This window comes from Salvelinus alpinus, chromosome 4, assembly GCF_045679555.1.
Source record: "Salvelinus alpinus chromosome 4, SLU_Salpinus.1, whole genome shotgun sequence".
NCBI classification, from domain to species: domain Eukaryota; kingdom Metazoa; phylum Chordata; class Actinopteri; order Salmoniformes; family Salmonidae; genus Salvelinus; species Salvelinus alpinus.
Window position 1 is genome coordinate 61,137,426 of NC_092089.1, and position 14,096 is coordinate 61,151,521.

A 14,096-nucleotide genomic window follows, 5' to 3' on the forward strand; every position below is an offset into this window, starting at 1 on the left:
TGGTTGTGAATCCAGCCAACATTGTCAGAATTCAAATAGGCTTTTCGGCGAAAGCAAACGATGCTATTAACTGAGGATAGCACCATTGTAAACAAAGAGAGAGAAGCATATTTCAACCCTGCAGGCGCGACACAAAATGCAGAAATAAAAATAGAATTCATGCCTTACCTTTGACGAGCTTCTGTTGTTGGCACTCTAATATGTCCCATAAACATCACAAATTGTCCTTTTGTTCGATTAATTCCGTCGATATATATCCAAAATGTCAATTTATTTGGCGCGTTTGATCCAGAAAAACACCAGTTCCAAATTGTGAAACGTGACTACAAAATATCTCAAAGGTTACCTGTAAACTTTGCCAAAAAATGTCAAACTACTTTTGTAATACAACTTTAGGTATTTTTTAACGTAAATAATCGATAAAATTGAAGACGGGATGGATCTGTGTTCAATACAGGATTAAAACCAACTGTAGCTAGCTTTCTGGTCCCGCGCTTCTAACAAACAGGACACTTCGAGTGACCCTCCTTCAAGATGGCCGTACTTCTTCATTACACAAAGGAATAACCTCAACCAATTTCTAAAGACTGTTGACATCCAGTGGAAGCGGTAAGAACTGCAAGAAGGTCCCTTAGAAATCTGGTTTCCCAATGAAAAACCATTGAAAAGAGAGTGACCTCAAACAAACAAAAATCTGAATGGTTTGTCCTCGGGGTTTCGCCTGCTAAATAAGTTATGTTATACTCACAGACATGATTCAAACAGTTTTAGAAACGTCAGAGTGTTTTCTATCCAAATTTACTAATAATATGCATATCTTATCTTCTGGGGATGAGTAGCTGGCAGTTTAATTTGGGCATGCTTTTCATCCAAAATTTCCCGAATGCTGCCCCCTACCCAAGAGAAGTTAAGGTAACAATATGCTGGCATTGTGTCATTTTAAAGAAATCATCAGTTCAATTGTGCATGTCAAATGTGTGTGGGCGGGATTGAAGACTTTTATAGTTTCCTACGAGGCAGGAAAGTTCTGGAGGAGATTATAAGAAATATGGAGAAAGAGAAGTCCAGATAGTGTTTACCTGTAATCAAGTTATTTTGAGCAGCAGTGCTGATCCTAATCACAGGAAGAGTTCATTCAATACAATTTGACTGGGTCAAATTACATGTATACTGAACAAAAATATAAACGCAACATGCAACAATTTTAGAGTTTACTTCATATAAGAGTTACAGTTCATATAAGGAAATCAGTCAGTCCAAATTAATTAATTAGGCCCTAATCTATGTATTTCACATGACTGAGAATACAGATATGCATCTGTTGGTCAAAGATAACACCAGTCAGTATCTGGTGTGACCACCATTTGCCTCATGCAGCGCAACACATCTCCTTCGCATAGAGTTGATCAGGCTGTTGATTGAGGCCTGTGGAATGTTGTCCCACTCCTCTTCAATGGCTGAGCGAAGTTGCTGGATATTGGCGGGAACTGGAACTCGCTGTCGTACACGTTGATCCAGAGCATCCCAAACATTCTCAATGGGTGAGATGTATTTGTATTTATTATGGATCCCCATTAGCTGCTGCCAAGGCAGGGGTCCAGCAAAATTAAGGCAGTTTATACAATTTTAAAAACATTACAATACATTCACAGATTTCACAACACACTTTTCACAACACACAACACAGATTTCAGGCCCCTACTCCACAACTACCACATATCTACAGTATAAAATCCATGTGTACGTGTGTGTATAGTGCGTATTTTATCATGTGTGTGTGCATGCGCCTGTGCCTATGTTTGTGTTGCTTCACAGTCCCCGCTGTTCTATAAAGTGTTTTTTATATCTAATTTTACTGCTTGCATGAGTTACTTGATGTGGAATAGAGTTCCATGTAGTCATGGCTCTAGTAGTTAGTACTATGCGCCTTCCATAGTCTGTTCTGGACATGTCTGGTGATGCAGGCCATGGAAGAACTGGGACATTTTCAGCTTCCAGGAATTGTGTACAGATCCTTGTAACATGGGGCCGTGCATTATCATGCTGACACATGAGGTGATGGGGGTAGATGAATGGCACGACAATGGGCCTCTGGATCGTGTCACGGTGTCTCTGTGCATTGTGTTTGTTGTCCGTAGCTTATGCCTGCCCATAGCATAACCCCACCGCCACCATGGGGCCATAGGCGCGGGAAGTAGGGGTGCTGAGGGTGCTACAGCAGTATTAGCAAACCGAAAGCAGTCCGAAAGAAGAAAAAAACCTGTCCTCAAACATTTACATCAAAAGGTGCAAAGTCATGGGCAAAGACACCATACATCCACATCAAATAAAGTATTTTTCTAGATCAAATCACTAGGAAAACAACCACTTTTTGTGCAGTATTAATTTATCATCCTTACAAACCATTTCATGTAAATGTACATTAAAGTATTGTACATAGGTTGGTCATCTAGGTTTGTACCTGTAGACTTTCCATCGCCATGAGGAAAAACAATGCACAAAACAGTACAATACAGTAATTGATGATGCGGCTCAGTTGGAAGAGCATAGCGCTTGCTAATGCTAGGGTTGTGGGTTCGATTCCCATGGGGGACCAGTATAAAAATGTATGCACTCACTACTGTAAGTTGCTCTGGATATAATCGTCTACTAAAATGGAAAAATAATGAATAGACCATTTCAGTTCTCACATAGAAATGGAAGGGGGTGGGGAAAGAAAAAGCGGGACAGACAAAGAGAGTGGGCTTATCGTACATACATGTGGAAGCTATGCTCATGGGAATATGAATACTTTGCACATGAACAAACGCTCATTTGAAAATAATTGCAATGTATATATTTATGTGTGGATGTCTTTGTCTTCTCTCTATTGAACTCAATCTGTCTATGGAAGTGGTTCGATGTAAGTCTCTGGTTGTCCACCAGAGGTCACAATGTCCCTAGTTATAGACTTCTTCGTTAGCTGCAGGCGGTGCATGTTTTAGTCTAGTCTTCACCTTCGTCACTCGTCGAGAGTTTCAGAGGGTCTTACCATTTTCTGATCTTGTAGTTTTAACCATGTCCAGCCATGTAGCCACCGCTCCACGCTGTCTGGTCTCAATGGTTGATTATTCAGGGTGCAGCTAGGACCACTTTACACACCGACAGCAACCAGGCATGTTTTGATCTCGTTTTCATAGGTTCCCAACATTTTGTAACATTCAGCTCATGCTGTCTGTCATGCTGGTCTAATGTAAATTGCGTTATGAGTCCTTTAATTATGGTTGCAATCACGCTAACGGGATGATATGACAACAGCCAGTGAAAGTGCAGGGCGCCAAATTCAAAAAACAGAAATCTCATAATTAAAATTCCTCAGTCAATCATGTGTCTTATACCATTTTAAAGGTAATCTTGTTGTTAATCCCTCCAAAGTGTCCGATTTCAAATATGCTTTTCAGCGAAAGCACTACAAACGATTATGTTAGGTCACACCAAACCACAATAAGCACAGCCATTTTTCCAGCGAAAGATAGCAGTCACAAAAAGTAGAAATATAGCTAAAATTAATCACTAACCTTTGATGATCTTCATCAGATGACACTCATAGGACTTCATGTTACACAATACATGCATGTTTTGTTTGATAAAGTTCATATTTATATAAAAAAATCATTGGCGCGTTACATTCACTAGTTCCAAAAACATCCAGTGATAGTGCATAGCGACATCGTTTCAACAGAAATACTCATCATAAATGTCGTTGATAATACAAGTTATACACATGGAATTATAGATATACCTCTCCTTAATGCAACCGCTGTGTCAGATTTCAAAAAAACTTTACGGAAAAAGCAAACCATGCAATAATCTGAGACGGAGCTCAGAACAATAGTAAAATTAGCCGCCATGTTGGATTCAACAGAAACCAGAAAATACATGATAAATGTTTCCTTACCTTTGATGAACTTCATCAGAATGCAGTCCTAGGAATCCCAGGTCCACAATAAATGCTTGATTTGTTCGATAATGTCCGTTATTTATGTCCAATTAGCTACTTTGGTTAGCGCGTTTGGTAAACAATTCCAAAGTCACAAAGCGCGTCCACTATAACGTGACGAAATGTCCAAAAGTTCCGTAACAGTCAGTAGAAACATGTCAAACGATGTATTGAATCAATCTTTAGAATGTTGTTAACATACATCTTGAATAACGTTCCAACCGGAGAATTATATTGACTTCAGTTGAGCGATGGAACGGAGCTGCCTCTCACGTGAACGCGCGTGTTCAATGCGTGGTCACCTCATGGCAGTGGTGAATCATTCCTGTCTCCTTCGGCCCCCCTTCACATTAGAGTCATCAGACAAAGTTCTATTGATTGTTGACATCTAGTGGAAGCCGTAGGAAGTGAAAACTCATCCATATCTCGTTGTAATTTCATTGGGAGCTTGGTTGAAAATCTACCAGCCTCAGAAAAAATCCAAACAGGAAGTGGAACTTCTCAGATTTTTGTCTGCCATATGAGTTCTGTTATACTCACAGACATAATTCAAACAGTTTTAGAAACTTCAGAGTGTTTTCTATCCAATACTAATAATAATATGCATATATTAGCAACTATGACTGAGGAGCAGGCCGTTTACTCTGGGCACCTCTGTGCACCTTTCATCCAAGCTACTCAATACTGCCCCTGCAGCCATAAGAAGTTAATTATTGGGTAAAAAGGGGACATTCCATCATGTTGACACGAAATCTGTGCTCATGTGGGCTTGGTTATTGCCTTAGCAAAAGTTTATGAAAAACTATTCTCATTTAGAAGGCTAAAATCACATTTTATCTTCAATAAAGGTTCTTAAACTAATCATTTATTTTATTCAACATTTGGATGCAAACATGATAACTAGAATGTGTACACCCTCAGAGATACAGTTATAAAGTTATACCATCCTTAATGATATCACAAAATAATACACTTTTGACATGATTACTGTTTGGATCCCCACCAACCATTTCCCACATTCTTTATGTTAGAAATATTGTTTCATTATCCGCTTTTGGATGTTGGAATTTTGGCAGCAAATTCTCTCTCTGTTGTAACAAAGGGATTTTTAACTTCTCCATGCTGCAAAGGCAAGAGAGAAAGTTTACGACCAGTCGTTAAGTCATAAAACCGGCCCAACTCCTACAATGTAACCTACATTTTGGTAGGTTACAGACTTATTCTAAAATAGATTAAATAGTTTTTTCCCCTCATCAATCTACACATAATACCCCATAACAAAAAAGCAAAAACTGGATTTTAGAAATGTTTGCTAATTTATTACAAATAAAAAACGGACATATCATATATACGTAAGTATTCAAACCCTTTACTCAGCACCTTCGACAGTGATTACCGTCTCGAGTCTTCTTGGGAATGACATTACAAGCTTGGCACACGTGTATTTGGGGAGTTTCTCACATTCTTCTCTGCAGATCCTCTCAAGCTATGTCAGGTTGGATGGGGAGTGTTGCTGCACAGCTATTTTCAGGTCTCTCCAGAGATGTCCGGGCTCTGGCTGGGCCACTCAAGGACATTCAGAGACTTGTCCCGAAGCCACTCTTGCATTGTCTTGGCTGTGTGCTTAGGGCCGTTGTCCTGTTGAAAGGGGAACCTTCTTCCCAGTCTGAGGTCCTGAGCGCTCTGGAGCAGGTTTTCATCGAGGATTTCTCTGTACTTTGCTCTGTTCATCTTTCCCTCGATCCTGACTAGTCTCCCAGTCCATGACGCTGAAAAGCATCCCCCAGAGCATGATGCTTTCCACAACCATGCTTCACCGTAGGGATGGTGCCAGGTTTCATCCAGACATGACGCTTGGCATTCAGGCCAAAGAGTTCAATCTTGGTTTCATCAGACCAGAGAATCTTGTTTCTCATGGTCTGAGAGTGCTTTAGGTGCCTTTTGGCAAACTGTGCCTTTTAATGAGGACTGGCTTCCGTCTGGCCACCCTACCATAAAGGCCTGATTGGTTGAGTGAAGGTTCTCCACAGAGGAACTTTGGCGCTCTGTCAGAGTGACCATCGGGGCCAAAGAGTTCGAACTTGGTTTCATCAGACAAGAGAATATTGTTTCTTATGGTCTGAGAGTCTTTAGGTGCCTTTTACTGAAGAGTGGCTTCTGTCTGGCCACTCTACCATAAAGGCCTGATTGGTGGAGTGCTGCAGAGATGGTCGTCCTTCTGGAAGGTTCTCCCATATCCACAGAGGAACTCTAGAGCTCTGTCATAGTGACCATCTGGTTCTTGGTCACCTCCCTGACCAAGGCCCTTTTCCCCTAATTGCTCAGTTAGGCTAAGCAGAGTAGAGTCTTGGTGGTTCCAAACTTCTTCCATTCTGCAATGCTGCAGAAATGTTTTGGTACCCTTCCCCAGATCTGTGCCTCGACACAATCCTGTCTAAAATCAAATCAAATCAAATTGTATTTGTCACATGTGCCCGAACACAACAGGTATAGTAGACCTTACAGTGAAATGCAAGCCCTTAACTTACAAGCCCTTAACCAACAATGCAGTTTTAAGAAAATACCTAAAAAAAAGTAAGAGATAAGAATAACTAATTATTAAAATAACAATAGCGGGGCTATATAAAGGGGGTACCGATACAGAGTAAATTTGTGGGTGCACCGGTGTCGAGGCTCTACATCTCGGAGCTCTATGGACAATTCCTTCGATCTCATGGCTTAGTTTTTGCTCTGACATCCACTGTCAACTGTGGGACCTTATATAGACAGGTGTGTGCCTTTCCAAATCATGTCCAATCAATTGAATTTACCACAGGTGGACTCCAATCAAGTTGTAGAAACATCTCAATGATTATCAATAGAAACAAGATGCACCTGAACTATACTTCGAGTCTCATAGCAAAGGGTCCGAATACTTATGTAAATAAGGTATTTCTGTTTTTTATTTTTAATACATTTTGGGGGTGGGGTGGGAATTGGCTTCCATAATTACCTATCCAGTTTCTCTGAAGACTACAGCTACAGCTGCTTCATCAGCACATCCCATTTACACTTAAGTGATAATGCCCGAGAAGCCGGTGTTTGGAGGATATATTGGCTTTGACTCGGGCCTAACAACACCCGTGCCAATATATTCTCCAAACCAGGGGCATAGCCAGAATTTTTTTATTTTTTGGGGATAGGCCTAGAAAAATTTGTTAAGGCATTTTTTCTACTTGTTTATCACATTTATTTTGTGATGTGCACCGTATATTATTACATTTACATTTAAGTCATTTAGCAGACGCTCTTATCCAGAGCGACTTACAAATTGGTGCATTCACCTTATGATATCCAGTGGAACAACCACTTTACAATAGTGCATCTAACTCTTTTAAGGGGGGGGGGGTTAGAAGGATTACTTTATCCTATCCTAGGTATTCCTTAAAGAGGTGGGGTTTCAGGTGTCTCCGGAAGGTGGTGATTGACTCCGCTGACCTGGCGTCGTGAGGGAGTTTGTTCCACCATTGGGGTGCCAGAGCAGCGAACAGTTTTGACTGGGCTGAGCGGGAACTGTACTTCCTCAGAGGTAGGGAGGCGAGCAGGCCAGAGGTGGATGAACGCAGTGCCCTTGTTTGGGTGTAGGGCCTGATCAGAGCCTGAAGGTACGGAGGTGCCGTTCCCCTCACAGCTCCGTAGGCAAGCACCATGGTCTTGTAGCGGATGCGAGCTTCAACTGGAAGCCAGTGGAGAGAGCGGAGGAGCGGGGTGACGTGAGAGAACTTGGGAAAGTTGAACACCAGACGAGCTGCGGCGTTCTGGATGAGTTGTAGGGGTTTAATGGCACAGGCAGGGAACCCAGCCAACAGCGAGTTGCAGTAATCCAGACGGGAGATGACAAGTGCCTGGATTAGGACCTGCGCCGCTTCCTGCGTGAGGCAGGGTCGTACTCTGCGAATGTTGTAGAGCATGAACCTACAGGAACGGGTCACCGCCTTGATGTTAGTTGAGAACGACAGGGTGTTGTCCAGGATCACGCCAAGGTTCTTAGCACTCTGGGAGGAGGACACAATGGAGTTGTCAACCGTGATGGCGAGATCATGGAACGGGCAGTCCTTCCCCGGGAGGAAGAGCAGCTCCGTCTTGCCGAGGTTCAGCTTGAGGTGGTGATCCGTCATCCACACTGATATGTCTGCCAGACATGCAGAGATGCGATTCACCACCTGGTTATCAGAGGGGGGAAAGGAGAAGATTAATTGTGTGTCGTCTGCATAGCAATGATAGGAGAGACCATGTGAGGATATGACAGAGCCAAGTGACTTGGTGTATAGCGAGAATAGGAGAGGGCCTAGAACAGAGCCCTGGGGGACACCAGTGGTGAGAGCACGTGGTGCGGAGACAGATTCTCGCCACGCCACCTGGTAGGAGCGACCTGTCAGGTAGGACGCAATCCAATATTATCCAATAATATAACTAATATATTATTTCGTAATACAATCGTTTTATACTAGTGCATAGTACTTGGAGCAACCTCGTTAACATATACAAATAATTACCTATCCCAGCATATTAAATAAGACAGTAACTTTAGACCAGTTGCCAACAACATAAAACTCATCTTCAGGCACACTTTAATCTCGATGGGCAAACAAGCCTATATTTGATGTTACCATTTATACCATGGCAAGCAGTAGTACTATAAAAAGGTACCTTACCTTTAGTAGACGTATCATAAGGCGTGACCTACATCACAAGGCGCAGACGGCAAGGCTTTGAGTTGAATGTGGTGATGATTTCATCATAATCCAATGTATCTGTCTGTTCACGCTCAAAAGACAGCAAACTGAAGTGGTTCAGCTGGGCGCTTGTCATTGATGTGCGAAGACAATTTTTTATCCTAGTTGTTGTTGAGAAAAGTCTCTCCACACTGCATGATGTTATTGGAAGTGTGACAATGATCCTTAACAGAGAGTTTATATTAGGGGAAATATAATCAGGGCAGCTGTCAAGTGCACTCATTATGGAGGAAAAGTCACTCTTTACCATGTTCATTTTGCGACTCAACTGCTGAATAAAAACAGTGAATTCAGCATCCTCAATTTATATTGCATAATGATCGCATGTGATCTTCAGCTGCTCTTTAAGGCCGCAGGTTTGGGATTCTTTGGAAAAGGAGGCTGCCGCTTGCAGAGGTGTGGACCCGAGTCACAAATATGATGACTTGCAACTCGACTTTGACTTTAACACCAATGACTCGTGACTTGACTTGGACTTGAGCCTTATGGCTCGACCTGACTTGATACCCTCTCCAAGCCCAAATATGAAAAATTATGCTATTAAAAAAGTGTGCAGTGCATCAACTCTTCATTTAACGGATTAAAGTTTGAATCGGACAGCAGCCAATCAAATTGTGTCAGCGGAGAAAAAGTTGCGTGTGAATTCAGATTGAGCCATTGGAAAGATGATACCCAAATTATTATTTTCGGATATACAGACTACGCTGTAGTCAACAAAAAACGGATTGCAACTTGCAAAACATGCAGGAAGAAAATTACAGATGGAGGCGCAACAACTTCCAACTTTGTTCGACATTTGAAGCTGCACAAAGAACGGTAAGTCGTGGCTAATATAGCCGACAGCTATATATAACTTTGCTAGTATAACATGTAGGCTAACATAACGTTAAATCAATGAGCCTCCACACAGTCAGCCAATGCGGGAACTTGATCATTGCACCCAAGATTGAGACCAGGCAAGATTGTGCTACTGCCACGCTCAATTATTTTTTTATATGGTTACAGATTTGAACAATACCAGATGAACAAAAGTGTCACAAGTGAATCACAACAGTCTCCAATCTCACAGTTCATGGAGACCCGTGTAGGGCAGTACAGCATGAATCATCCACAGCAGAAAGCTATCAACAATACAATACTGTCCGACCTGGTTATCGATTGCAACTTGCCTCTGTCTATTGTGGAAAACAAGAGTTTTCGTCACTTTCTGTCAGTGGTTGACAGTAAGTACAGCCCAGTGTGTCGTAGAACATTGACATCAAAAGTAGAGAACCTCGCTACAGAGAGACGTTCAAAACTGAAAACTCAGTTGAGCAACACAGACCATGTTTCAGTCACAGTGAACATTTGGTATGACCGAAAGATGAGGGGTTTCCTTGGTGTCACTGTGCACTGTATGGAGAAAGATGGAGAGAGGATTCAGCTCAAGTCCAATCTCTTGGCCTGTGACCGCTTCAAAGGCCCACACATGGCCGAAAGAATCTGTGAGCAATTTGAAGCCATATGTGGTGAGTACAGCATTAAAGATAAATTGGACTATATCATTAGTGACAATGCTGCCAACATGAGAAAAGCATTCACGGTGTGCTTCCCCTTTGAACAAGAAGATGAAGTACATGACGAAGATTACCTTGATGACCCAGAGCTCTGGAATGACCTAACCCTGGAAGACCAGCAAACAGTGGATGCTGCTATAGCAAAAATAGCAGCGTTTGTAGTGTTTTGCCCACACTCTCCAGCTGGTGGTGGGAGACGGCTTGAAAGAAACAAAAGTGATGACTCCTCTTTCAAGGTTATCAAAAATCAGCTCACTGCTACATACAAGCACAACATTCAAAGAGGTGGTTGAGGCTGAATTTGGGGAAAGAGGCACCCCTGCTGCTGTCAACACAAGATGGAACTCAACACTGAGACAAGTGAAGGCAGTTATCCAATGTGATCATTGAAAGCTCAGTCGTGTTCTAGAAAAGGCTGGGCACAAGGAGTTGTTGTTCACAGTACGGGAGTGGAATAAGTTGAAGGAGTTGGTGGACATCCTGAGGCCATTTGGAGAAGCAACAGATATGACACAGGGGGAGAAGATAGTCACAATCAGTTCTGTTGTTCCCTCGGTCCTGTCCTTGAATCACCACCTGGAGCAGCGGAAGCCTCAAGTCCATTTCTTGAGCGGCCTGGTCAGAAGTCTCCAGGCATCCCTGAACAAAAGATTTCTTGGAATCTTCATCAATGTGAAGATGGCCAGGACACAAGATGGAATCACTGCCCCCTTTTCAGATCCAGTCTACCTCAAAGCAGCTGCCTTGGATCTGGATTTTTCTCTGATGTGGGTGGAGCACCTTGTGCTGGTCAAGGAGGAGGTGGCACAAAGAGTGAAAGGTAAATATTATTGAGTTTAATGTAACTTTTTCTCATAATTTAATCCAATTGACTGCAACAATAATATTTTTTCAGTTTAACCCACTGCATCACCAATGCTCTAATACCGGCCTTTTTGTTTCTGCTTTTACATGTTTTGCCAGAACTGATTCTGCAAGATGCTACAGGGACTGAGCAAGCTGTGCCTCTTGTTGATGAGGAAGAGCGAGAGGACCATAGTCTTGGACAAGAAGAAGGGCTGTGTGTCTTTCTCATGGCTACCCATGTACTTCCATGGAAATATAAAGTTTATTTGGAAAGTAATAAATATATATAATTTTAAAAGCATTTATGATTTGCGTAAATTTAATATACTATTATACTATTGTTAAATATGAAATGGTATTACATTTGGTGAAGAGCAAATTATGACTTGTTTAGGACTCTAAACTCAAAGTTTAGGACTTGAGACTTGACGGTCTTGACTTGAGACTTGACTCGGACTTGCCTGTTTTGACTTGGGAGTTGAGTGCTAAGACTTGAGACTTACTTGTGACTTGTAAAACAATGACTTGGTCCCATCTCTGGCCGCTTGCATGATCCCATATGTGTCTTCTTGAAATATTGAGTTTAACTCAGTAATCTGTCTGTCTAGAATATTGTTCCAATGTTGCCTCAGGTACCTGTCACTCTTTGATGCTAGATGTTTTCCCTAATGAAGTTGTGACTACACTGTCTGCCAATTTTACAGGCAGTTTTCTCTGCCGTGATGGCCTCGCATCCCAATTATTAATATCATGCTTAATCATCATCTCTTCAGTTAGCTTGAGAACTTTACCAAAGTCTCCCTGAGTTATCTCTGAACATAGAAAAGCTGCTTTTGAGGATTTCAATTAAACCAATACAGTCCGTCACAGATAATGTAGAGCTTTGTAATCCCTTCGTAGCAAAATCCCTAGTGTCAAATAATTTACTAAACGTGACTAACAGGAATAAAAACGTATTGTTCTGGATTTGTTGTAAGAGGGCATCGGCTTCTAATTTGGTTTGTCCACAAGCCTCTTAAAAATCTGCAAGAACTTCTAAAATGACATCTAGCAGTAACAGCCCTTTACTCACTGACCCTGATTTTGAACTCCAACGTACATCCATGGATCTTTCTAGCTCGATACATGGTCTATCGGGATGCAACTCTTTCTGTACTTCTATGAATAGAGCATGTCTGTGGGAGCCACTCATAAATGTGTGTAGCTGGTTTACTGTGTCAAAAAAAGTATTGACATGTCCCGACACTTTTCCCACGGTGCACAGAACCAAATTCAAACGGTGGGAGTTGCAATGCACATATACTGCTTGCTTAAATGTTTGCTTTAGTAGGACATGTATTCCTCATCTGTTCCCTGACATGACTGAAGCGCCATCGAAACAAAAACCCAGACACCGAGTGGGATCCAACTCCAGGGGTTGCAACACTTCCAGAGGAGAGGAGACGGTGGGGTAGGCAAGCATGCCTGGATCAACATGGAATTGGCGGGTGTGATTGTGGTTGTTTCTATCCTGGCGCCACCTGTTAATGTCTCATTCTGGAAGCTATCGGTAGATTGATCCAAATTCTTTTCTGCCATTATTTTTCCTCCAAACCTAGCGATTGACATTTGGTTTGCCATTGCTAGAACTACTAAATGACCTTAGCTGGTAAGTCAATTCTAGTAAGCTAGCGTGGTAGAGCTTGCTAGCTTATGCGCTACAAAGTTTATCCACGTGACGTTGTTCAGGTAAACCACCATATTATTATTATTTTTTATGTAACCAATAGTCGGAAGCCAATTTGATTGTCGTGGACTAGTTCTTTGTTACGTTATATTAAAATTACCCATAGAAAATAAATCTCACATGCATTTCTTTAAAAAATATATATTTAAAAAATACATAAAAATGTATATTGAATAACTTTTTGGGGGTAGGCCTGAGATTAAACTTGGTAAACCCGTGGCTACGATGCTGCTCCAAACACCGGCTTCTCGGGCATTATCACTTTTATACAATGGGTTACCAACATATTCAAATAATGACTTACATATTTTCATTAACTTTATTTTGATGAATGTATCAATACTATTTCATCCCTCCACAAGATATCGTCCCGAAACAAATCTAGGGTTGCTACCCAAGCCGGCTGGTCGTTCGTTCTATTGGTTCGGTTGCCAGAGACGCGACCCAGTCGTTCAGTATTTTTGTTCTATATCTATAGTTCTACATTTCCATTGCCATACTGGCTGGCAACGTTATTATCCCTTGCTTGCTAGCTAGCCAACTACGGCTAATTTACAGTCACGTCAAACAGAATAACAACAGTAGCTGCATTTGTTTAAACTGATTTCGCCTGGCATAGAAAAGGTGCTCTCTCGTTAGGACACTGTTGTTCAGAGGAGCTAGCCAACAAAACAGCGAACACAATGGCTGCAAACTAGCTGCACTTCGTTTCGTTTGACCTTTTTTCAATTTACATGTCTTTGTGTATAGCCATGAAAATGGTGCCAGCTGATTCATGACTTCGACTGGCTGAGAAACGCTGCCTGCCTCTCTCTCTCTCTCGTCCGGACTCGAGACCCCTACACGTTCATTGCAATGGGACAGCTGGAGATCGATTTTGAATATTGAAACAATGTTGCAAATGTCGGAGAGACAGACTGCGAGGTTTATACAAATCTCCGCTGTGAAAAACTAAATGTTAGTCTAAAAGAAATGTGAAATAATGTCTAGATGCTTTTTATAGTGAAGATCAAGTTCATAACTTCCCTGCCCGGGTTGATGAGACAGGGGATTGCGCAGTCAAATGGAACAGAATAAATAGGCATTTTAGCGCCATAGATTTAGCAGGTGGTAATTTGTGGAATGAATGCCTTTTTCACCAATCAGCATTCAGGATTAGACAAACCCATTGTATAACACTCAATATTTCACTTAATAAGAGAGCACAGATTTAA

General features: G+C 41.7%; 1 long non-coding RNA gene across 1 annotated transcript; it reads left to right on the forward strand.

Moving 5' to 3' along the window:
• The first annotated feature begins 10,913 nt into the window (after nt 1–10,913).
• Nucleotides 10,914–11,457, forward strand: LOC139572507 (uncharacterized). Its single transcript, XR_011674439.1, has 2 exons — nt 10,914–11,130; nt 11,274–11,457. It is a non-coding gene; the product is annotated as an uncharacterized lncRNA (long non-coding RNA).
• Nucleotides 11,458–14,096: the final 2,639 nt, after the last annotated feature.